Source organism: Epinephelus fuscoguttatus, linkage group LG1 (genome assembly GCF_011397635.1).
Source record: "Epinephelus fuscoguttatus linkage group LG1, E.fuscoguttatus.final_Chr_v1".
Classification (NCBI taxonomy): Eukaryota; Metazoa; Chordata; class Actinopteri; order Perciformes; family Serranidae; genus Epinephelus; species Epinephelus fuscoguttatus.
In genome coordinates this window covers 2,094,485-2,121,895 of record NC_064752.1, presented here as the reverse complement: position 1 = coordinate 2,121,895, position 27,411 = coordinate 2,094,485, and the positions used below count along the sequence as shown (strand labels likewise).

At 43.6% G+C, this 27,411-nt stretch overlaps 1 protein-coding gene across 1 annotated transcript in view; it reads right to left on the bottom strand.

Annotated features, from left to right (window-relative positions):
- Nucleotides 1-23,717, bottom strand: part of dag1 (dystroglycan 1) — a 70,730-nt gene extending 47,013 nt beyond the window's left edge. Inside the window, exon 1 of the mRNA XM_049586209.1 lies at nucleotides 23,159-23,717. The gene's annotated coding sequence lies outside the window, so the exon portion shown is untranslated. The remainder of the gene's footprint in view (nucleotides 1-23,158) is intronic.
- Between the last annotated feature and the right edge of the window lie 3,694 nt (nucleotides 23,718-27,411).

The window sequence follows — 27,411 nt, the reverse complement described above, 5'->3', positions numbered from 1 at the left end:
ACCTCACAAAGATCTGAAGCATTAGTCTATTTGATATCGAAAGATAAACTTCTGTTTCAAATATTTGAAGAGCCTGGCTTTTTCAGACTGTTCTGATTTTCAGTAAAACATATGTGCGCTGTAAAAGACATGCGTCCTTTATGTGTGACAATAAAAATATTTGTCAGTTAAAACATTCAGATTTCAGTACGTTCAGGGCCAGTTTAAGAGTTTAGAGTATATTGCGATGATTATTGGGATTATTATCAGCACAGTCACTGTGAATCACAATTATTTTGGCCGGGATAATCATAATGTGAAAGTTTCATATCGTGCCACGCTGACTCAGTCACTCTGAAGTCGTCAAATATTGGTACTTGGTGGTGGCTTTCACCCAAGATTGTAAAGCCAATCCCTGTTCTTTTCTTCTAAACGTAACCATGTACGTTTGTTGTTGAAGGAAAAAGAATTGTGGTGTTGTACCGACATAGTGTTTTTATTTTGAAAGAGACTGTATGCAGACCAAATGTCGATATGTGACGAGGTCGCAGTGAGGATGATTTGACTCGGTGGGTTGACCTGAGCGCCACAAAGGCGTCGGTGCACCACATCAACCAGAAATCTACTTGTCAGTTTGTCCATCAGCATCTAACGACCAAACAGCAGCAGATCAGTGATCAATCAGCATCATTCATTCATTGATTCAGTCAGTCAGCAAGGACGCCGCATCATCCGCACAGGAAGCCACAGTCCGTCTGTCAGGCGCTCACACGTTTAGTGTCATGAATCCAGTTGTACTGTCACTGATTCAACCAGCCAGGCAGCAAAGTCTTTCACATTCTGTGCCAGTCAGCCAGTTAGTCCTTTTTTTTTTTTTAAACCCAGAAAGCTCATAATTCACTCCAGCCAGCATCTTGGATCTACCTCTGCCCCCCGCTCCCTCCACCTCTAAGTCTCTCCACGGTCATTGCAGATGTCTCAGCTCCGAGGCTCCATTCTTTATCTCTATGATAATAGCGGGCCACGGCTGATAGCCTTACGGACTGAGCAATGTGACCTCCAACTCGCTGGCAGGGGTTTAGAGGAACCATAGCTTGGATTTTTCGCCAGGCTAAAGATGCCCCCGACCGTCTGCTAAATTTATCCCAGTCAAACAGAGCGAGACAGCGAGCGACGTTCAGCAGCCTCGCTGAGCTGATATTTATTATCACTAGATTTTATTTTTCCACCTCCACGCTGAATGTTACTTAACGCTCCGCTGTAAAGGGATTTAGGTAAATGCCACGAGGAATCAAACCGGAGACCTCTCTAAACTGTTTCAAATGAAAACACAAGAGAGAAGAGCGGGGTCAGCGCTGTCAGAGCGTCCGGATTATTTCTGTGCTCCTGACAGAGATGCACCATCAGCCATCATATGGAAACGATTGCATGTGGTTAACGGCGGTTACGAGGGTCAGAGGAGGGACAAATAACCGCTGATTGTAACATTACGGCTCGTTCGTCTCTGACAGGACAAAGAAAATGTCTGTTATTATTCTAAAAGGAGAAAATGACGCTGCAACAGAAAGTCCTGCAGCGAGGGAGCAGAGAGAGCTTCTTCAGGGTAACGAATGCTGCTCATCTCTCGGAGCTCACGTCTCAACTCTGGTGTTTAGTTCACATTTCAGCCTGTGTGTGTTTATTCTAGTAAAGTACAAACCAGCCTCTTTGATGCTAATCAGTGAATTAAAATGTGATTTTCTTTGCAGACGTACAAGGTGATTTGATTTGTTTGTGTTGTGCAGCAGAAGGTTGAGTCAAGGAAACACTGCACTTGTGTTATCTAAAAAAAAACTGCAGACACAAACAGGAGAAACTGATAACATGAAAGTGAAACAGACGGAGTGTGAGGGAGGTGGAAGGAGAGTGTGTGTCAGAGACCGAAAGGTTAAAGCTTGAGCCTGAATATCTGGTGTTTTAGATGCTCATCAGAGGAACAGGCACCACGTAGAGACGGAGGGAGGAAGAGTGTGAGAGATGGAGGAATGCATAGTCTCAACTGTGGACGCAGCTGAAGGATCTTCATTCACTGGACAGTCGGATTTAGGGAGGATGAGGAGGAAAGGAGGCGGACGAGAGATTTAGGAAAGACATCTCAGTTCAGCATGTTAGCATTACAGCTAGGCCGATATTAGCTCAGTGCAGATACAATGGTACCAGTGTGCTGATGAGCCAAAGTGACAGGAAGATACAGAAGAGAAACACCAGCGTCACCTTCACATGACGGCACTTAATGAGAAGTATCACAACATCTGGGTGGTCATTTGCTATTAACCAGCTGACAGACACTCCCATCACTGATGCCAAGCTCACAGGAGAGGCTGAAAGAGGAGCTACATAAGTGGGTGATACATAAAGACAGGGTGAGACTGTTCTTCCTAAATGCACAGGCAGAGAACAGGAGTCAGAAGCAGAGGAGAGACAGTCAGAGACAGGCCGAGAGAAAGAAAGAGGAGGTGTTTGAGTTAATCTGCAGCAGCAGCAGCAGCAAAGAGACAGAGAGAAGCCGAGGGATTCAAAGCATCAGGAGACTTCCTGCAGGCCTCAGCGACGGTAAATAGTATCATGTAAACCAGCGAGCTCGACACACACACCAGCAGATACTCCCACAGAGCGCACACGCACACGTATGTACGTTCAACACACACAAACACACAGTGTGTCTCGTGTCTTGAGGGACTGTAGGCGGCAGCCACGCAGTTTCAAACACACTGCTGCACAGAGCGATAGCTGGCTCCCTCCGTCTCCTCGACTCTCCCTGCCCTAATGACTTTCTCTCTGCCCCCCCCTTCTCCTTCTCTCTCCTGGGTAAGTGGGTGACAGTCTTTTAAAGAGCAGTCCTGTACCTTCTGATAGCACCGAGCAAACAATGAATGTATTGGCCATGCTAGTGAGTCTGCTAGCATCTCAGAATAACAACGAAGCGGAGGGAGGATGCCACGGATGAATTAGCATACTTCAAAGAAGAGTTTACCGCCCTCTCTCCTCTGTCAACAAACAGACGCAGAACAACAGAGCGGCCCGCTCCTCTTTGTCTTTCCTTTAAATTAAGAATATTCCTCAGGATTTACATTTAATAATTTGATTCTGCTCACAGAGGCTGTGGATGAAAACATCAGTCTGATCTGCTGCTCGTATTGAAAATTCTTTATGAACGCCTGCGTGGTTGTAAATAAAATTATATGTGGTCAGGTAGCAACAAAGAGAGGGACAAACAAAGACCAGAAGCTAACAAACAAAAAGGTGTTTTTTTTTACTTCACGATGAGGTGGCGAGGGTTTGAGCCTCGTCCTGAATGTTCAAACAGAATTCACATCATTCCAGCGGAGCGGGGCCGATTACAGGCCGAGCTCTGCCGAGGATAAACACCTGGTTTGAGGTGAACTTCAAGAGAAGCCGTGGCTCTGCAGCAAATCCACCTGATGTCTCAGGACTTAAACACACAGCAGATGACGGCAGAGCGCCTTCGGCTGCTCGAGCAAAGCTGGGGATTTTTTTTTTTTTTGCTTTCATTTTTCTGTGATGCAAAAGCATAACTCATTTTGGAGGTTATGAAAATGTTTCTCTGTAGTCACTTCTGGTATTTTGGTGGTTGTATTGATGTTTTATTGACCATGTTTCTGCACTCTCTGCTGCTGTAACGTCACTTAGAGTATACTGTCTTTTGACTGGTTCTACATAAATATTTCATGGTGCATGAGTCTTCCTCTGAATGTTCATATCCTCAGAGTGAGAACTCACCACATATAAAGACATTTGGGGTAAATCAGGGTTTTATTTGTGCGAGAACTGTTTCTTGAGTTTTGGTGAACACACACCGCCCACGACAGACCTCAGTGGTTCCCTCAGGCCACACACACACAGAAAATCACATTTTCTTCACATTGCTGTAACCTTTTCTTACAGAGAGCCGCGCTGGAAACAAAACATATCTTCAGTCCTATAACCATCATACTGTAAGTCATGACTGCAGCCAGTCAGCGCCCAGTCAGGACACTCCTGACTCTGTGAGACCTGCTGAAATGAAAAATACATGCTCCAGGTTTAATCCTGCGTCTCTGTGTTAATGGACCATTTATCTCGTTATATGACAAATACTATACGTGTCAAGAAATTAGCATCAAAGTATTTTTACATATAAATTCAAGTCTTATCTAGTCCTGTGAAACAGTTTGATGACTCATCCTGCACTCAGGGGTGTTAACAAAAGTTCATCCAATCAAATGAGACTTTGGGCGACGAGTAGCCACATCGACTGATAAAACCACATCTCACCGTTTGTGGGTCGTAGCAGCTAACAGAGAGACAGGTGGAGATGTGTGTTTGGATACCAGCAGGCGAAACCTTTGTTTTCATTTCCAAAACACTGACGGAGGTCTAATTTATTCATCTCTCCTTCGTCCTCCTGATCTAACAGCAGGGGCACGTTCATCCCCGACAACATGTAGCAAGATGTGTTTAAACCGAAGTGTGTACTGGACCAAAGACACATCTCACAAAGGAGCAAACAAACAAACAAGTCCAAACACCAAGCAGCTCCCGTTACGAAGCTTTTTAATGCAGGGTGGCGTTTCAAGCTTAAGGCTGCGTTCACACCTGCCCTGTTTGGTTCAGTTCAATCAATGAACTCTGGTGCGGTTGGTTTGTGGTGAGAAGGTGTTGCGACCTGGATGTGAAGCAACTGCAGTCACATGACACATTGTTTGGGTTAAACATGAGCATGTTACAGTCCTGGAGGATTATTAATGTGCACCTCCTCCTGTACTGCCTTAATATGCACATTCAGCACATCCAATGCATCAAAACATTGTTTTCTAGTTGGAGCCGCGTTTGCCTCGTTTTCAAACTGTATGCTTTGACTAAAATGAACAATGACAGCAATATAGTCCACGATGAGCAGCGCTAAAATCAACCTGCGTAGTTGTCCCTCCATTGTGACATTAGAAAGTGTCACATTTATCTTGCAAGTGTACTCTTCTTCAACGTTTGCTTTACTTCCTGGATTTTTCCCACATGGAAATTCTGACCAATCAAGAGCAGCTTTCTCACACAAGGCATTTGATCTGGTCCTCTTGTAAATGCTGCCGTGAGAACACCAACCAACTCTAGGCAATTATACAACTCTGGTATTAAAAATAGCTCATATAAAGGGTAGATTCTCCGTCCAATGACATTTTCGTTCTTCAATATAATACCTTGACACTGGTACGCCACTGCAACTCTACCACACACACGTCCAAACAGAAGCAGGAGAAACTGAAGCTGCTCTGGGAAACATACATTAGCATACACAGATACAGACGTGAGAGCTTTAGAATTCAATAACTTTTTTCGATCTCTGGTTTCTTTGACCCAGGACGAAACTGAAGTCTCAGCAGCTGCTGAGAGGAAACTCTGGCTTTAAGTTTGGACTCCACCTCCGTTAAAAGTGTCGGCTGCAGCCTGTGGTGCAAATAAAGAGTTCCATAAAGTTATTTTTACAGCTGTCTAATAATAAACTTCAGATGATTGTTATTTGTGATAAACAGCTTTAAACTCTGGAAACAAACGGACCCAGTGAGATGTGAGGCTGCTGGAGTTTTAACAGCAGGGATGTGGGTGTGAGCTCCGTCTGCATCACAGTCCATTTGCCCTTGAAGATCATTGCTCTATTAAACTGTGATGCTCTGTGAAGCAGCAACTATGTAAACAATACGACCCGACCCGCCTCCGAGGGGCGGAGCTGCAGACGGAGGTCACACCGGACACTCGGAGGACGTTCAGGGACACTAAGCTGCTCTGTTGCTCCATTTCTCTGACTTTTATTCACCTGTCTTCCTCCACACAGCTTCCTGCCCCCCCCCCTCCTCCTCCTCCTCTAACTGTGCTCATTTTCTCTGTTGCAATCACTCCCTCGCTTTCTGTTAACCCCGTTTCTCTCTATCTCCCCCTCCTCCCCTCTTTCTCCCGCTCTCTGCGTATTTCTGCAGTCTCCAGTCCTATCAATCAAGACATCCCATTACTACTTCCCCTGTCACAGCCAAATTCCTCCTCTGTCCCCGCAGCCTGCATACATACACAAACACACACACACACACACACACACACACACACACACACACACACACACACACATAATCTCAGAGCCATGGCGTCTCCAGGACGTGAATCATCAGAGCGCATTGGCAGACGACAGCTCTCGTCCCTTTGAATGACTGCCCTTCATAAAAGATAGATTGATGGATGAATGGGTGGGGTGAATAAATGGCTTGATGGGTGGATGAGAGTGTGGATGGATGGGTGGGTGGATGAATAGGGGATAAATGGGTGGGTGAATAACTGGATGAATGGGTGACTCATGACATCCTGATCCGTTACACAAATCTGCAAATAGGCTTGGAGATGAGCATTCATGCCCCGTGACACATTTCCCCAAGTGTTTACTTCCTGGTGCATCAACTGTAGCGGGTGGAGTAGCACTTTAACCGAGTGTGGAGAAGTTTGAGGATTTATTGCAGCCTGCAGGGAGACCCTGATGGTTGCTGGGAGGACCGTACGTCCACAGCTAAGTTTGTTTTTTGAGTTCAAACATCGCAGGAGCTGATTTTTCAGAGTCCGCTGATTCATCCGTCAGTTCGTTTCATTGATTTGGGAAATACAAAAGTACATTATCAAAGGATCGATGAACACACAGCAGAGTTATTTCAGTGGTTCGAGTGGTGAAACGATTAGCCTGGTCGATATTATTGATAACTGATAAATCTTTAAAGAAATCTATAAAGAAAAGAATCCTAAAGTTTCACTGCAGCTCTCAGTGACTCTGATGGAGGAGCTGCTGCTTTTATATCTGTATATAATGTTTTAGTTTTGGACAGGACACACTGACGATATCAGCGAGGGCTCTGGGACGAGGTGATTGGTGCAGGGGTGGAATGTAAAGCCCAGTTCAGACCAAAGATTCACAACGAGATGAAACCGCTTTAGAATGTTACAGAGAAAAGTGTCAGTGGTGTGAACTGGCCGGTCTGAGCTGGACTCAAGCCGGCTGATGGTGTCGCCTGACACTGGCTGGTTTTAAAGCACGTCACCTGTTTCAACAGCCAATCAGCTTGTAGTGAAGTCTGCAGCAGGTGCTCCGTCCCTGCCGAGCCCTCTATTTCTGTCCTCATTGTTTTCCCAACTTGTGGACATTTTCTGCTGCTTTGTCTTTAAGTTAGCCGCTAACTGCTACTCCTTAAATCTCCCATGGTGGGCTGCACACACAACACGCCATCAAAACATCACACCCATGATCCTGTCCTACTTCAGCACCATTACCATCTCCCGTGGCGACTTACAGGCGACACAACTCTGTCCCCAGATTCAGTGATCGTAGCGTATATACACAGTACCGTGAGGCCGAATAATGGTGCGATATTCCCGCCCTGAACAGGCAGTGTAAAAGAGGCTCTGGACACCTTTTGCTACCTTTTTATAAAGCCCTGACCTCACCTGAGCTCTGTAGACGTAACGGCCCAGAAACACCCCGAACACAGAAAATATGACACGCAGACAGAGGGCGGATTAATAAGGAATAATCAGGGAAATAATCAGCAGGTTAAGCGATGATGAAACTAACTTCTGTCGCAGCCCTAAAACCAACTGTTCTCATCCTAATTATGTGAACTGTGTGTTCAGTAAAGTGCCTTCAGATAAAAAACAAAAGCACTACATTTTTTAGTAGCAGGAAACTAAATTTAACTCCGTCTCTTCAGTCTTGTGCTTCCTGCCGTCGCTGGAATGTGTCACTATTTGAAAAACCTACTGACTTGCCCAAACTTGTAGAATTTGTGTAACCTGAAGCCTTCAGACCTGCTTGTGTCAAATGATGCAGTGTGTGTGTGTGAGCTGACCTGCACCGCCTCATGTACATATATGACCCTGCCTGTGAGAGTGTGTGTGTTTGACTACATGCCAGGAACAATGTCATCCATTGAGAATCTACACACACACACACACACACACACACACACACACACACACACACACACACAGTGGGCCTGTGTGAAGTCGACCTGGTGGTGTTTGACTGTGAGATTTAACATGTCAGTTCCTCTCAAGTCATTTCCTTGGCCTGCTGTATTTGTCTCCCACTGACGCTTTAAAAGCTGTCGACCAGGTGGAAGGGCCAAGCTGTTTGTCTGAGTCAACACACACACACACACACACACACACACACACACACACACACAGAGTCAGATAGAAAGAGACAGATGAAAGACTGTCCTTTTAAAATAGCGACAAATATGTGAAAACGGAGGTTCGTCTCTTCCGCTTCTCTGAGTTACTCTGCAGTTATCAATTTTTAATAAAAAGGCTTGCAAATAGTCTCAAAGCACTAACACCATGTGTCAGATAAGATTTTTCCTTCTCTCTTTTATGCTCTTGGTGTTAACTCTGTGCGCCAGATAAGCTAAAACAAGCACTCAGCATTTTATTTGAATGTGTTTCACTATCTGAGGCATCTGCAGTCCTCACGCCAAGAAAGTAAAACCAAATGTTATTCCAATATTTGTGAATGTCTGCACTTTCATCTGGGCCTGACTGAGCATAACTACTTACAAAAGGACTTTTTAAAAAAGGACTCCACCGCCCCCATTCAGCCCAGCTAACCAGACGCGTCTCCATGGTTACAGCACCAGTAGGCTCTGACATTCTGTGGCTGCGTTGGCTGTTTGTGGTGAAGCAGAATTCCTTCATGGATGACCGAGCAACACGCCTCTACATGTGGGTCTGTTTCCAGTGCTTACAGAGAACAAATTCAGCATCATTATGAGGCTAAGTGAGAATGGAAAGTCTGCACTCAGCATGCGTCGAGATCCAAGGATCAGACTGGAGGTAGAACACCAGGATTACTTTTGTTTTACAGCACTGAGGTATCAATACAACGGGGAAAATACTGTGTCAATAATACCAGAAAAAAAGCAGCTACAAACAATAACATGTTCAGTATCCAGGAAAATGTTGGCATTGTGTGTTTCTGCAAACCACCCAAACATTACATTTATACGCCTTTATGTAGCAGTTACATTCAAACAACAAAGCTGTGGTTAATGTGTGGTTTATTTAGGCACAAAAACACACACAAAGATCATGTTTTGGCTTTACATATAGTTTTGGTGGCACAATCAGGAAACGCAGCAATGTCTCAAAACACTTTTCGTAGCATTATCCCGGCCAGAGAAGCAGCAATGTCTCAGTAAATGTCTGGTTAAAAACAAATGCTTTTTGTGACACTATTCTGGCAGGAAACATGGCGATATTTGGGCAAATAAACACCTGCATTTGTGGCACTACCCTGGCAACTAACACAGTGATGTCTCCGTAAAAACCAACCTCTTTTGTGGCAATATACCGGCAGGAAATGCAGCAATGTCTCGTTAAAAAACAACCAGTTTTGTTGTTTGTTGGCCTAAAAAAGTGGACTGCAGCCTGGTGGAATCCCTTCATGTTTGATTAGATAAACCCAAATGGTTTTTCATTCAGGAACATTGAGTCGAGCAAAACCCCCCCCCCCCCGACACACACACTTCATGTGTCATCTCAGCCTGCTGAGACTATCTCAGATCATGAGGCCACATCTTGATGCTGAAATCTCATTGAGTGTTAAATATTTCACAGCATGTGGCCGCTGCTTCAGTGGTGAAGTCGAATCACAATTAGGTCTTCTCACAGCGTTAAGGGTTCTGGCGTGGCGGTAGAATTCCTCCATGGTTGACCGGGCAACTCAGAGCGCCATTTGGCTCCATGTCCAGGAGGCTAACCAGCCAAAACAAGGGGGCTAATAAAACTGTCCACTGATAAGCAGTTAATGCCCCAGAACTAATGACTGCACTGCCACCCCATCTTTGCTCTCCCAAATCAGTGCTGTGGCACGCTCACACGCACAAACACACATATACACACATATATACACACTCTGAGTTATATGTGCTGTAACCGGACAACAGAGAAAAGGTTTGAGGAATGAGGAGCAAGAAGTAGAAACAGGAATTCTGGGAAGTCAGTGGACGTTTTGTAGATTTAAATTGAAAGGGGAAGAAGTTTTAAACTGAAAGGGAACGTTAATCAGAAGCTCACGCACTGTGTCTACAGGTATCAGACACATAAATATAATTCTTTTTAAGATCTTTTCAAAATCATATTTAACCAAGTTTAAGACTATTTTTCTTATTCAAGCATCTAAGGTAAGTATAAAGTTAAGTAGTATAAATGTGTTCCTGTGCAGAGGTAGGTTTTATGTTGGAATATAGTTATATGGTTAAACTTTTTTCGTTGGTAGGTTTAAAGATTTATAACACCAAAACTGTGGACTTTTGCAAAGAAAAGTTCACGTCTTTATGACCTAAGGAAATTAAAAGATGGATAAATTAAATTAGATAAAATGTTTGTGGCAATTAAGACCTCACAAATTCAAAATTTAAGACTATTTACTGACTTTAAAAGGCCTAATATTTATAAAATTGAATTTATGACAGACAATCACGTGTCTTCCTCTGCTACTGTTATATGTGGGGTCCCACAGGGATCGACCCTTGGACCTATTTTGTTTTCACTGTATATGCTACCTCTGGGCAATCTGCCCCTAACCCCTCTATGGGTATCTATTACCGTTACTATGCTGATGACATGCAGCTTTACTTCTCAGTCAAACCTAATAATCTTAATAACCTTATCACCCGTCATGACTGCAGAGCTTCTGTTACAAACTGGATGGCTCTTCATTCTGACAAAACCGAGCTCCTTCTGATCGGCTCTGACTGTTTTACTGCAGACATCAGTAAATAAACTGACCCCGTTGCTAGCGATATCAAGACTGTCTCTAAATGTGAAACAATGATGGGAAAAAGAACTAGACGTTGAAATAACTGAGAACATGTAGCTGAATGCCCTGAAACACAGCTGACCTCCACTAACTCCTGAACCTGGAGAGACTTCTGCCAGAAAAACCTGATTCGCTTTTTCATCATAACCAAACAGAAGTCTAAACAAAATGGCACTCAGCAATCCTACTGGACCATTAGTTGACCATGCCCATGTTTTTAGGTCTTGTTCTGTTCAGACTTTCTGAAAGAAAATAGCAGCAATCATTTCAAAAACTTTGGATTTTAGTACAATGTTCACGTCCCTTTATCTTGGACACATCCCCGACAGACTAAGTTACGATGATACGTGTCTGCTAAAGATCTTGCTGGCAGCAAGTAAAAAGGCTGTTATAAAATAGTGGTTCCAGAAAAACTGTCCCACTGCTGGGCTGCTCTGTGTTAATACTGGTGAACATTTCTGGAACAGATGACCTGCTCCATACGCCTTCAAAAAGAATTGGAAAATATGGTGGAGAAAATGTTCATTTAGCCATTAAGACAGATTTCACTGAGTATGGTATGTACCATGTGTGACTACTTTAAATTAGGAAAATTCTTCATGACTTTCTAAACATCCCATAACCTCGTACTTGTCCTACTTGTACAACACTGACCAACATTTGAACTTCAGTCATGTCTTTCCAGTCGAGAAATACTGCAAGAACCAAACCAACACTATGAGCAAAAAACATCTAGAGCATACTTAATCTTTTCTCGCTTCAACTTTGCAGCTTCATCTTCACTATTACACAGTGCTCTATAGCTCCACTGCAAATGGTACAAAATGCTGCGGCCAGGTTGCTAACAAAAGCTAGTCATCAGTCAAACATCCTCCCAGTTCTTGCCTCCCTTCCTTGGCTTGCAGGTAAACACAGAATTGATTTTAACATTGTGCATATACAGCAGAGATGCTTCATCCAGTCGACTACTTCAACGATCTGATCGAGACCTCCTTTGTGTTCCCTGTTCCTGGTTTAAATCCAGAGGAGCTTTTGCAGTTGTTGCTCCCAAACTGTGGAGCAGTCGTCCTGATTTCATCAGAAGTGCTGAATCTGTGTTTTGCTTTAAGCTGCTCCTGAAAACTCATTTCTGTAGGTTGGCCTTGTAATAAAAATCTCTCTGTATGCCACGAGTAAATCTTGCCTATATACTGTCTATATGTATATATGTATGTATGTGCATTGGTGTGCATATGTGCACTTGAATGTTTATGTGCATCGTATCTAAATGTGAAGTGCTTTATCACTGTGTGTTTCAAAAAGTGCTAAGTAAATGAACGCCCTGATGTGCAGAGGAAACCGTGTCAAAATATCTGATGTGAGGAGTTAAATCAATGATTAAAATGCACCCAAGCAAATATGGAAATGTTGCTGTATCTTACAGCACAAGTGTCACTGTCAGCAGTTAAAATCTGTGTTTAAAGTGAGCAGCAGAGCCACAGGTTCCACCAGCGAGATGCGTGCATCATCACAAGAACAATTCCCCCACCCTCCTGAGCTCCGGCACTGAAATGGCCTCTCTATCAGTGACATACAGGCCTGAGCAGTTAGCTACACTGAGCGCTCATAATGGCCTGGCCAGCTTGCTGCACCGTCTCCCTCTGCAGCAGTACACAGCTATGTCAGCTGCAATTATACGGGAAACTGCCACGAGGAGCAACACCCTAACAGCTCCACAGCCGTATACACACATGGCAGACAGTCTGTCACACTGCCTCGCACTCAAAGCCTGAGTTAGAAAAAATAAGAAGTATTATTCCCCACACTATCCCAGCCTGGACATTTTGTGTCATTTGGCGTCTGCGGCTGCCAGAAATTTACCGATGCCACTGAGCTGCTGGATATGACTCTCCAGCATCAGCAGATCTGAGGACATGCTGATGATACAGCACATTAAACAGATATTTAGGGTGAGCGAGGGCAACTCAATCAATAACTGAAAGGCATCTTCTTATCAAACCCCACATAGGGAGGATTATTCCTGCTGCTGGGTGGAGTAATGAGTCCCCACAAGAATACACTCCAGTTCAGCCACACGTCACACCTGTCAGCGAGCATCCGCCCAGCTGAGCTCGCTGCGGAAGAGAAAATACACGTCCATCAAGAGCGGTGGCACCATCCTCATCATGTGTACGCACATGACTTCAACTGGCTCAAGCACACACTTTTTTTTTTTTTTTTACACAGGCAATGATGTGTGTGTGAAATGATTTCGGTCACTACACTCTGTAAGAGTAAAGTTACTGAATATTTTTGTCAGATCTCTTTTCGGTGTCGTCAGTCGGCTGCACACAGACAGAATTGTTATTTGTTGAACTCAGAGGACAGTTGGGATGAAAATTAAGCTTGTTGTCTACTTATCTACGGTTAGAAAGGGGCGTCGGCTGAATCTGTGGGGCCAGCTGACGTTTGGTACAGCGTTTCTAAATGCCAGCCGGTGAGATACAGCTATATCACAACACTGAACGGCAGGAAACAGAGACTAATAATGACTTCACTGACCGTCTTGTGTTTGTAAGGCTGGTAACCACTTCACTGTGGTCCCGCTGCAGTGTGCCGGGTTTGATACAGCGCCACCTAATAGACATAATGCAGCAACTGAAGTTAGAAGTGAACCGCTTGTTACAACCCTTTTCCATCAAAATTAGCACATGTACGCTGTTTTTAAAAAACAGGCGACAGATTTCTTTCCCGTTCCCAGTGGAATTCCATTCCCCTTCTGTGTGTGCAGGTTTTTTTGGTGTCACAGACGTGCTGGAAAACAGGTTAGTAAACAGTAGGAAGCAACGTGGAGGCCTGTGAACACTTAACAGTGGTTACGTCTTTTCTTATATCGCTTACTTATTGAGTCTCTCTTTCAAACTTTTTAGATCTATGTTCCAGCACAGCTTGGGCACAGATGGACGGTATTTAAGATCTGAGCTGGAGTCAATTTAGAGTCTTTTGACCTGGGCGTGACTGCCGGTTGTAGCCTTTCCCATTACAATAAAGAGCCAGATGTTAGCAGGTGTTAGCAGGTTGGCTGCCTCACAGATCCTGTTCTGTTGTTACAACACTGCTGTCTATCCTCCAATCACACGTCCCATCAATACAATGTCACTACGATGTCACTGCGATGTCAAAGAATCAGGATTCTGATTGTTGAGTTTCTTCTGATGATTTTTATTCGCAGGAAACCTGCAGTCAGAAACACATCGTGTCTGAAATAATTTCCTCTGAGCACATTCCCAGAGTTGATAAGAGCCACAATTTCAGTGACGATTATTTAAAGTTGACAGGTGTTGATTAGACTGTTGTTTGTTCGCTCACAGGATGAATACGGCTCCAGGCCTGTATCAAAACTGTTAAATTAACGCTGATGGGTGTGAACTTTTATAAACACTGACACACCACAAATGTTTACACTGTGACTTAAATCAACCATGACGATTTTCAAGTATGGATAAATCACCTACAAATCATCCTGTGCAAACGTAACTGCACATGAGCAGGACTGCATGGACACCTCTGATTCCATTTCCTGCTTCCTCTGATTGCAAACTTTAACCTATAATGCTGATGATTCTGCAGCAGCGACTCCCAACAGGTGAGTGAAACAGCAGCTGGAGACTCGTCTGCAGAGTCGAGAAAAACAATATAAGCTCTGACAGACTGACAAGATCTGCAGTGAGCACTGTAACCCAGAGGAAATGCATTAGAGGGAATTACAGCTCATGACAAGAGCTGTTGTAGATTACAATCAGAGGGAGCCTAAATGTTCAGCAAACAGTCAAAGTGAAGGTGCCGAGGCTGCACATTATGGATTAACCCCTCTGTTTGGCTCCACGTCTTCATTGGCCTCTATTTTAAACCGCACTGAAACCATGACAACAACTTCAGCTCTCTGTCCTGTACGTGCTCCAAATTTACACTTGCACACCCTCTGATTCAACCGCCCGACGTCATCAACTGAAGCCCGCTCTGTTTTTTCCTGTTGTTATCTCAGACTAAGAATAGCAGCAGTAGCCCAGGCCCACACCTTTTAAAGCCTGCGAGGCTCTTTAAACATCCCAGGACCGTTTTATTCTCTGACAAATGTGCAGTATGTGTATCGACAAGTGGTGTTTCAGCCATGGCAAGAGCATGACTCACAGCGACAGAATTGCAGCCAACTGTAGGCAGCGAAACGCAGGAGATGCCTCATCCCCTATTTTAGCCCAGAAGGGCCGAGGGAGGAGGAGAATGAGACACAGAGAGAAAGAAAGTGCCTAAAGGATCTAAATCTCATCTCCCAATGTGATAAAGTGGGCTTATTCCACAACATGCACACTTTTTTTCACCTTCCTCCTAAAGCTTTCAAAATAGGAAAGAAAAAAATCTCTGCTGATCTCTGAGCTGAAAGAAGAATCCTTCTCTCCACTTGTACCTAAAGTTTGAAAAGCAGGGAGCCAAAGATTAGACTTATCATGTGGATGATACACAAGGCGTTTCATAACAGAGGAACTCAATCCTGCTTTGGATGATATTGATTTCTGAAATAGGGAGTAGCTCAGACGTAGACAGAAGAAACACCCTCAGAGAGGGGGTGGGGGTGGAGGGAGCGTCTGGGGAATATGTTTGACTCCAATCTGCCTTGTGACGAAAATCTTGTTTGCCGAGATGAAAATGGGATAAAAACCAAAGCTGTTGTCGGGTGAAATACAAACAAAAAGTGAATTTGAACTCCTTGGGGACAAAAGAAAAACAGCCTTGTTAGCACAGTGATCGGAGGGATATTCTAAATAAATCTCCTCAGATTTGTTAACGGCCACATGTGATTTATTGAGCACATAACGGATTATGTGACTTTTAAACATCCTTTGTGATATTTCTGTTAAGTTATGGGAGCACTGTGTACTCCGGGAGTTTCAGAAGTAACAAAAATTCCTTACCCACTAACAGCAGTATGATGCGCGCTGGGTGCCGTCGGTTTAAAACACAGCTGGTAACAACATAATATAAAGAGCTGGAAAGTGGATGAGTCCAACAAACCCTGGACTTTCACCCGAGAGCCCGCTGTTTGCTTCCTGTGCCTGTTTTCAGCCAAACCATGTTGTATTTTATCTAAACCTAACTTTTACATATGGACAGCCTACATTTGTCCTTTCTGAGACACTGTTACGCCCTCCACTGTTGTGTGTAGGAACTGGTGCGCTGTCCTGCTCTGATGGGTCTCTCAGGTCTCTTGTTTCCTCATTAACAGGTGTAACCCTAAATAAGAGCACTATACAACGTTCTACACTCGTGTTCTACCAACGTTATGAGTTTATTTTGAAAGCAAACTGAAAACATCTAACGAGCAGAAACTAAACGTCCTGTGAAAACTTTAGTGTATTTAGCAAAGACAGAATGAACATAGCAAATGTAAATTAACACGCTGTTTCAGAACGTCAACAACAGACACAGAAGATCTATCACGTCATATTTCAGTGTAAGAGGTCACTGACAAAGTGTTGGCTAGTTTTAGCTCCTTCATTACTGTCCATCTCTGTCCAAGCAGCACTCGAATGTTTAGCCACATCTCAACTGCACAGAGTTTGAAAGAGAGACTGAATAAACAATACAGGTTGGAAAAAAATCAATACAGCACAGTGTCGTGATAGATTAGTGCTGCAAGATCATATCGTCACAGTGTCATGTAGATTTATTTATTATATATGTGACAAATTCAAATTAAACTTTAGGTAGCCTGCTAGAATAATATAATCAGTTGCTTTTTCAGTCCACTACGCTGCCAAAAAAAAAAAAGTCCGAGGTGAGCTGAACAGACTGGATCCTCTGGTGAGTCCCACCCTTAATAAGTGACAGATATGATAATAAATATATAGAGTATATAAAACAAAAAAGGAAGACACCACTGTAACATGGTGCTCTACACTGCTTTACTGTTTACTGATCTGTTTTACGCCTGTTGGTGGCGTCAAATGTGACACACCAGTAAATAAAGAAACACATTAGCTACATAAAGGCACCCTCATCTGCTGGGAAAGGAGTCTATCACCTATTTTTAGTGGCTGTTCCCACGTTTAATAACACGCACACATACTCATTTTTGTGGAAAAGGGGTTTTACCGTCTCCATAAATGACAGGCAGCTGAAACTCTGCAGTCTGCGCCGAGCCTCTGTGTGTGGGTCATCTCAGGTCAGAAGTTACTCAGCACATTAAAGATTATGTAAGCTTCAAGTGGGGAAAAAAAGGCAAAGACAAAACCCAAACCGGAGTTCCAGGGTTTCCTCGCAAAACCACAGAACAGACCCGAAGACTTTGTTTTCCTCCTCCGACACACAGCAGGCCGAACACAAAGCGCGTGTTACATCTCGTGCAGCAGCTCTCAGTTCCTATTAAGCTGATCATCACCTTGAAAAGATGGCTGCCACGATGCCTTCCAGAGGTAATCCAAACCTCTTAAGGCTGGAAGAACACCTTTTTAACTGAAGACTGAGGTGCCTTTCAGAGGCGAGCTCTGCCGGGGCTGACCCGGTGAAACAGAAATACACAAACACCAGGAACTGCACAGGCGAAGTACACACAAACACACACTGTTTACTTAACCCTCAGAGGTTAGCACAGAGATTCCTTCTGTAAAAATGTTAGAAAACATGAAGAAGAAACGCACAGCGTGAAAACAACTGGAGCTCTTTTCACTGCAGAGGGAGAGAGCTCCATGTGCACGGTGTTTCTCACCTCTTTGTGTTACTACAGCTCTGCTACAGTGCAGGATGATGAGGCGCCACATAAATACATCCAGTCTAATACACAAACAGATGAGTGTGTGTGTGTGTGTGTGTGTGTGTGTGTGTGTGGCACAGGCTGTGTGTCCTCTGCTCCTCATCAAAAAAGACAAGATGAGGTTATTTACTGCGACTGCCTGGGACACTAATCTGTTTTTTAATCCTTTTTTTTCATCCGGGGGAAAGTCAGCTCAACATGTTTGTCCTTTTCCAGCAAGACGCAGCTTCATATTCACACACTTCTACATCTGCAGGGGGAAACACTGACGGCTCGCCATCAGCCACGCCGAGGCCATCACAGGGAGGGGAGGAGGTTATGCGTCTTGCTCTGGGAGACTTTGCAAAGCTTACCACAGAGCCAACTCATGCATAGACACACACACACACGCCCAAACTCATCCTCGCTCATAAAACAAGAAATATCAGTATACACGAGACACACACCGGAGGGACTGTTCTTTATTTATCAGAGGGCGGGTGGCTGTGGTGAGACTATGAATATTGTTCCCTGATCCCTCCTAAATGACGGGGAATGCACAACCCATCCAGTTATTAGTTTTTAAAAACGTTCCCTTTGATGTTTGAGACGTGAAAGTCGATGGCAAAATCCTGGAGTTGAAAAAGCCTCTGGTTTTCACTCATAGTTAATGCTAACAGTTCATTTTGGCCAAATTTGAAATGTAGAATAAATCAATTTGATGAAATGTCACTATTTTAATCTCAGATTTGGTTATGTTTTTCTTTTTAATGGGAGCGTTTGTCCGTGTAATGTGTTCAAGGACCCTCGGATATTTAAATATACAACAACAGTTTGTGTTTTTACAGTTTCTGGCTGAGACAAATGGGCGATTTTTAACAAAAACATGCCTGTTTTGTTTTCAAAAAATCCGAAAAATAAATACAAACTTCAGCAAGGTTGTTTGCCCCTCCCCTAAATACATAAACATAAGTCCGTCCTCAGTGCCTAGAAAATTATTCAACATGCCTCCTTCTTTCTGCAACACCCCCCTCATAAATAAGGAACAGTCCCTAAGTGAGCAAACTAACAGCACAGTGCAGAAACAAACACACACGCACCATCATCATCAGTGGAGGCGGTTCCTGCTGCTCTGAGGGAAACAAACACTGTTCTCTGTGTCGAGGATTAAAGACAGCTTGTCTACAAAACACACCAGTCCTATCAACATGATGCCTGTTTACACACACACACATATAAGAGCAAGTGTGTTCAGCTGTCGGCCTGGCTCATTTACGTCACTAAGGAGTGAAAAGAGTAAAGCAGAATAGAGATGATGAAGGGGTGATGAAGTGAGGAGGTATTGATGTGTGTCCATGGGGGGTGGCAGGAGAATAGGTGGACCTTCAGGCCTCCTCTGTAGGCCTCAGCCAGAGAATAATGACACCCATGGGACCACTCCCAACCCTCCAAATTGCCCATTACTGAACAGTCGAGTCCTTTAATTTATTTAGGGGCCTGTGGGATGGAGCGGCCAAGCGTTTCTCAACGATCGAATGACATTAAAACAGAAATAGCCGAAACATGTCATTGGAAACGACACGTTTAAAACGTGGGGAATTTCACTTGTGCGCCTGCTGCTGCTGTTGCTGCTGCTGCTGCTGCTGCTGCTGCTGCTGCTGCTGCTGCTGCACACACACTCTGCAAATCACATTCAGGATCGCAGCCAGGCATGAACTGAAACGCTACCAGGACCTCAAAGGTCAGGCTGCAACAGCCAACTGATGGAAAAAGAGAAACACCTTTGTAGTCAGGCCAGACCTGAAGCCTCGGCCTCCCTCATGGAGGAGAAAATAACTTTCACTCAAAAAAAATCTAAACTGGTTCCAGTAAAACAATCAGGAGGACACCAGAGACAGTGCTGGAAATCCCAAACAGCACGACAAACACATTCATTAGACGTGTCATGGAGCTCCTGAGGTTCACAGTCAGAAAATGTAACTACATGTCATTTATATCAGCTGGGTGACGTCAGGTCATCTGGTGATCACCAAATAAACACCTTTGCTTTCACATCTTGTTGTGTATCTGCTGTATCTTCACAAAGAAAATACATTTCCAAGTTCAACACTTTGGAAACTTTGGACCTTCAAACACACCGAGAACCCCGACCTCACTCCCATGATGTGTTCAGGTAAAATGGGACAGCTGAGACAGTCATGTTTGTCTGTACTTTTAAAAAATTAAATCTATGCATCAGTTTAATAATGAATTAAATCAATAATGTAACCAAACTATTCATTAATAAAGATCATCCGTTTTTTCCACCATGTGTTCCCAGTCCTTTGCTTCCTGTTTCCTCAGTGCCATGCTGTCGACAATCAACAAACATGTGTCACAACTATGACTACGTCTGGACTGCTGTGGCTGACATGGACTCACTGCATCAACTTAAATATTTTTAAGTGACAAAAATACTGAAAATGTGTGTCATATGACAGGGTGGCACATAACACCATGTGTCATGATCTGATAGCACCTGGTAGCCTAAAAACATTTTGGGTTCACATCAGAAAATTGTCCAATTTTCCCTGTGTGCTTGAAGCACTCACTTAAAAACTCTTTCCTGTAAAAATTAAAGTGAATTGTGAAAATATTTTGATTATAAGTGAAACAGTTAAAAAACTACAACATCCTACAGCCATCTTGTTTTTATACTCTGCTGTTTCAGCTGTACTCATGACCGACACAGAAAATCATCATGTCACATGGAAACGTTTGGGACCAGTGAGGTTTTAATCTCCGCTCTGCAGTGTAAAAAGGGACTGTTCTTTATTTATCAGAGGAGGGCAGGGTTGGAGTGTGACTTGTTTTTTTACCCCCACTGAAGCTACAAATATTTTCCCTTGAGCCCCTGAGTGACCGAGTGTAAATGCACGACCATAACTACACCATAAATGTCCATTTATAAAACTCACTCTTTGATGTTTGTAAGTTAAAAGATGAAAATAAAATCCTTGACGTATACACTGGTTAGTTCACACAAATTATCAATTTCATCTTAGGCCAAATTTTAAATAAGACTCAAAGACTAAACTGATCTTGGTGAAATTACCTTTTAAAGCTCAGTTTTTGTTTTTTTTTTTTTACATTGTTTTATTCTGATGCAGTGGTTGCACATGATGGATCGAAGGACCGTAGGATATTTGAAAATCCAACAATATTTTTTGTTTTTTTCCCAGTTTTCCCAGTTTCTTGACATGAGGAAAAGTGTTAATTTTGTCAGTGACAGGTATTATTTTTTGTATTATATAAACTTTTAATATTACAAATACAAATAATATATTCAGTCGCTTTTTCAGTCCTCTAGATACATTTTACTGCCACAAAAAAAACGTCTGAGATGAGACGGACAGACTGAAAACTTTATTAGATAAAACAGATGTTGACAAATTTTTCCTTTCTGGACATAATTTACAGTTTAAAAAGGGGGGGAAAAAAGGTAATAAATCACAATATATTTTATTGCAATATTCAGCATATCACAACATATTTAAAGTCTCAATAATACTGTATTGTGACTAAAGTATTGTGATACTGTTGATCACTGTCTGTTCATGACTTATTGTTTGTCTCTATATTGTAGGTTTTTTCTACTTTATTTTATATCACTATTTATTTTTAATGTACAAAATAAATAAATCAATAAATAAAGTTATTTTGGCAATTTTAAAAGAAAACATGCCCTTAGCAGTAAGGGGGCGCCCTTGAGCTCGCCGGGTAGGCTGAGGCCTTAGCGGTGGCTAAGCTTTGTGGCCTTTTGTGGCGTGCTGTTACTATTGTGTCCCCTATTTCCTTTCACTCCTCAGCTGTTCTACAACAAAGCAAAACCCTTTTTTTTTTTAAATAATCTTAATCGACACAGAAACATTTAAACCAGAGAAATAAATAAAATTGAAAAAGTTGAAAAACCCTTGTGTTTTCACTCCTGTGGTGCTAAAAGTTTATTTTTGGCCAAATTTTAAAATGTAGAATGAAGTGATTTTGATGAAATATTTTGAGCTCAGATTTGGTTCACATCCCACATGATGTGTTCAAGGACCATCGGATATTTGAAAATCCAACAATAATTTCTGTTTTATAAATGTTGTACTTTGGGTAATTTTTTTTAAAGAAAACATGCCTGATTTCTTAAAAAAACAAAGTCCGAAAAATAAATACAAATTATGGCCATTGACAGTTGAAGGCCCCTCCCCTGCCCAGTGTATCCAGAATTATCTGACACGCCTCCTCCTTTGTGCACCTCCTCCCCTCATAAGTAACGAACAGTCCCTAACATGTTTAGCTGCTGATATTTAAAGAGCCCAAAATGTGAAACCCTACTTGTCCCATTTTACCTGATGTCCCACCTGACGCACTGTGGACACCACTGAGGACCATAACACACCATACTTGTGGTGTCTTAATATTTCTGTCCCCTGTACACACACACACACACACACACACACACACACACACACACATATATTCTTTTTGTCTCGTCCCTCGGTCAGAGGAGACAGACCCAGACCGCGGCAGGCTGTCAAACGTCTCCATGGCAAAGCATACGTGCGCGGAATCACGACGAGGAGGGCGAACACATCCTCCGGTGCGCGCACACTTCACCTCCACACAGCCCCGCGTTATTACCGGAGCCGGTGTCTGTTATTGGACGTGTTTGGAGCTCATTACCGGAGCTCATAACGAGCTGTGTGTCCATGTCCGCCGACACGTTTCACACATCTGACACACACAACTTAACTAGCCTTGTGGCGCACGGGAGCACGCGCACAGGCTCGCGTGCACAGGAGATGATAGAGGAACAGTAGCAGGAACAATGAGGTCACTGGGCTCAGTTTGGGTGCACGGACCTCTCCTGGAAGTCTCGAGGGACTGTCCCTTCACTGGACGCCAAAAATAACCCGCGAGACGGAGCGTGTGAACACGGTGCGCATGATAGAGAGAGTGTGTGTGTGTGTGTGTGTGTGTGTGTGTGTGTGCGCGCGCGCGCGCCTCTTGGACCACAGCCTGTCCTGGCCTGGCTTTAAAATGCACCTGTTCGGTTTGAAGCCAGAGGAATGAGCCTGCCGGGCTGCAGGCGGCTTCAGCTGTCCGAGCACCGGGCACGGGAGGCGGGTAGGAGGCAAGGGAAGGAGGTGAGGGAAGGAGGGGTGGAGAGCGGTAGCTGGGATAAGGAGCCCAGCAAGGCAGCTAATAACACAGCGATTGCCTAAAAATATCCTCGACCACAGAGCTGCTGCTGCAGCCCAAACCCCGCCGAGCGGACCCGGATGTGTTATCAAACGCACCCAATTTCACGCTGCTCCGAGTGTGCACGATCACACCTCGACACAAAGCAACACAAGACACCGGAGAGACCCGCTCACATATGTCTCCTGTCCCCTCCGCCGGTATCCGCTCCATGTCTCCGAGTTTCCAGCAACACAGAGGAAGAAATGTGCGAGACACACTGAGCAGTGAGACAGAGACAAGAGAGAGAGACACAAACTGACCGTCAAATCTCCTCCAGCTTTATATCCCTTGGTGTAATTCAGCCTAAATCCTCCTCCTCTTCTTCTTCTTCTTCTTCTTCTTCTTCCTCTGCTGCTGCTCCCTCCGTGCGGCGGAGCAGGAGGCTGGTGGCGGAGGTGGCGACAGGAGCTGGGTTTCCTCCTTCCTCTCCGCACACAGCCGAGCGGACAAATATAGGCTGTGCTCGGTGTCGGATCTCCGGCTGGCGGCAGGCTGTCTCCTCGGGCTGCTCCAAAGTTACTGATTCAGAAGTGCAGTAGAAAAAGCTCCAGATGGAGCAGCGCCCGGAGTTGGGATTAAACCAGCACCAGAAATCCTGAAGTTGAACAGGAAAAATGTGACGCGTAAAAAACAGACAGAAATGTTGTCTCGAGTGGTGACAGCAATAAAAATCAATATAAATCACATCAGTGTGTGCAGCGGTGACACCGGACGAGTACAGCGGGGCTGTAGAGGCTGCACCTCGGCTGGAGAGAGGCGGCTCAACACGTCCCTCACTCCCGAGGTCCTCCACACAAATGTCCGCTGCCGAGCCTGAAGGATGAATTTCCACCCGGAGGAGGAGGAGTGGAGAGGGAGAGTGGGAGGGAGGGAGAGGGAGGGAGGAGGGCAGTGGCTTGCATTCTCTGAATTACTCCTCCCCCAAACTGCCCCCCTCTCCCTTTTCTTTTTTGAATCCTTCCTCCTCTCTCCCATTCACTATATTTGCTCTCCTGTCTCCCACATTCTCCTTTTATTCCTCTCCTCTTTGTCTCCTTCCTTTTTCATTCACTTCTCCCCCCCCGCCTGTTTGTGCCTCTGAAGGCATGCGCCCTAATCATGAGCAAATAAATCAATATGTTTACTCAACACCTCCTCAGATGGAATTATGATGATGACATTGATCCGGGAGGTGAATGATCATCCTGCAGCTTTCTTTTTTATCAGTAGCATTGCAGTGAAGTGGTGAAGTGTCACGGGCTCTGTTGTTCATGGACACGGTGAAATACACTAAATAAAAACAATCTCATCAGGGCAACAACTAAAGTTAGATTCAGTCCGCAGGATAAATGTTGGCAATGTACCACAGACTGTACAAAATAATGGGCGTAGCTACCGTGACATCACCCAGCCTCAAGTTCAGAATTTCGGCCGTCGCCATCTTGTTTTTTTGGAGTCAGAAGTGACCATACTGAGACAAGAGGGTGGAGCTGTGGAGAAGCGACAAATTCTAATAGAACTGTTAGTATGATATTTTACGAATATTATACAATATTCTACGTCCTACGAATTACTTTACGTTGTTAACATACAGTTATGTTATTAACGTAAAGTTACAGGAGTGCTACTGTGACGTCACTCGTCGGTTTGTGGACTCCCGTTTTGAAGCCTCAAGTTCGGCATTTTGGTTTTTTTGAGCCAGAAGTGACCATATTTGGGCGGGAGGGTGGAGCTGTAGAGGAGCAACAAATTCTAGTCAAACTGTTCGTATGATATTCTATGAATTAGCGTCCTACGAATGACGTTACGTTGCTAACGTACAGTTATGTTATTAACGTAAAGTTACAGTAGTGCTACTATGACGTCACTCGTCGGTTTGTGGACTCCCGTTTTGAAGCCTTGAGGTCGCATTTTGTTTTTTTGGAGCAGAAGTGACCATATTTGGGCGGGAGGGTGGAGCTGTGGAGGAGCGACAAATTCTAGTAGAAGGGTTCATATGATATCCTACAAATCGGCATCCCGCGAATAACATTACATCCTTAATGTACAGTTACGTAATTAACGTAAATTTACAGAGGTTAGGTTCAGGAAAAGAAACACAGTGAGGATGTTTCGTAAATGACTCAACATTCACGTGGTTCCGAACATCGGTCTCCTGGGGAAAGTCCCGGGATAAAGTTTCCATCAGCCTATTGATCATGTGATCGCAGCCTTTCAAAATACCAGGGATATGTACGAATTGGGGTCGTAATAGTATGATATTAGCAGTAGTGAAATACACTAAATAACAACAATCTCATCAGTGCAACAACTAAAGTTAGATTCAGTCAGCGCAGTCAGCAGGATAAATGTTAGCATCGTACCATAGACTGTATAAAATAATGGACGTAGCTATACTGTGACGTCACCCATCGGTTTGTGGACTCCCATTTTGAAGCCTTGAGTTCAGCTTTTTGGCCGTCGCCATCTTGGTTTTTTGGAGCCAAGTTTTTTCACGGTGTGATAACTGTCTCAGAATATAATCACAGCTTCATGGGATTATAGAATTTATATTACAATTAGTCAGAATGATACTTAAAGGAATGAAAACAGAAGGGTTATTGTTGGTTGAACAAATGTTTTATAACTATAACTGAAACTTTAAACCGTTTTGTTAATGAATGTTTGTGTAAAAAGTCTCCTCTTTGAAAAAAGCTAAAATAAAGGGAGATTCTCCATCCAGTTACATTTTTTTTTTCAATATCGCAGATGAGAAAATGTACACAGTACGATAACCGTCAACTTTTATATCACGTATATACCTTGAAACCGATACATCGCTGGAACCCTGGCCTCGAGTTTAGCATTTCGGCAGTAGTCATCTTGTCTTTTTTTGGAGCCAGAAGTGATCATACTTGGGCGAGAAGGTGGAGCTGTGATGGGGCAACGAATTCTTGTAAAACGGTTTGTATGTTGTCCTACAAATTAGCGCCTCATGAATGACGTTACGCCCTTAATGTACAGTTATGTAATTAACGTAAAGTCAGGGAGGTTAGGTCCAGGAAAAGAAACATGGTGAGGACGTACCTGAAATGACTCAGAGTTCACATGGTTTCAAACATGCTTCTCCCGGGTCACTTAAAGAGACCCCGCCCTTATTTATGCATAATTTTAAGCCTTAATAAAATGCAAACAGGTGAGTTATATATAAATTCAGTCCCTGTACAGTTGTCATTAATGTTGAACTTAGCTACAGAGACCAGAACAGTTTTTTGGAGCACACTCTAAAGATGGTTATTTCTACATTTTAACACGGGGGCCTGTGGGAACTGACTCACTCTTGGAGCCAGCCTCAAGTGGACATTAGAGGAACTGCAGCTTGTGGCACTTCTGCATTGGCTTCATTTTTCATGGTAAATCCTTTCCTTTCCTTTGTAGCCAAACGTGTGTTTTTTAGTGACTGGTTGCTGTTCTTCCATCGCGCATTGTGCCACCAAAAGCAGTCGTTGTTGCTGGTCCAGAGCTTCTGTTCTGCAGCTTGGCAGGCATCTCACCTAAGTGTTTCACCATCCATCATCCCCTCCACCTCCCACTGACAAAGTCAGCTCATACATTATCACTTTAGAAACGTTGATATGATGTGTTTGAAACTTACTCATGTATCTGTGGTTTGCAGAAACGTACAGCGCCAACATGTTCTTCTGGTGACTGAGCTGGATGTGACAGACTGATAAATACTGCGCTCATTATGAATAATATATTTGTCCTCTAACTGACCAAAATAAAAGTGATTCATATTTTTGCCAACTTTTTCACATATGAATTTTTCTCCATTTTTGCCAAACAAAGTTGCTTTTTCACATTTTGTGTTACATAAGGAAAAAAACAAACGTGTATCTGTGTGAAGTAAAAGCTTATTTATTTGCCTGACTGAGTGTGTCTTTGCTCATATTGACTTTATGGACAGCACCTGGAGTGGTTTTATATGTGCTCATGCATTTTAGCACTGCGTGAAATAATGCTTGATTTGATATAAAAGCTCAACTAAGTGTTCCATGAATTCATAAAATCAGTCTTTGTCCGCGGTAAAAGCCTCGTGTTTTTTGTCTTGTAATGGCTTTTCAGGTCTTTGTGTGCAAAGAGGGGTTCACCTCTAAAGACAGCCTCGTGCTGGGAGCCACAAGCACCACTAACGCTGAACTTTGATTGGGAAAGTTTGCCAAGAATAATTGTGACTGAACAAGTCCTTATTCGTCATAGCTCATATGTTCTCCACATTGATTTCTCTCCAAAGCGGTGTTTTGACTGGAAGGTCACCGGCCCACATCTCAGACACGCTCATGAACAGTGAATGAAAAACACTTGTACCTCCACCGCCAGTTACTGTTCAGGTGCCTACAAGCAAGGCACTTAACATGCAATTGTTCTGGTGAAGGTGGAGATGTGTGAATATGTAATAGTCGGAGTGTGAAGTAGGGTGATGGTAAACGGTAAATGGAATGCATTTATATAGCGCCTTTATCCCAAGAGCACTGCAAAGCACTTTACAATGCAG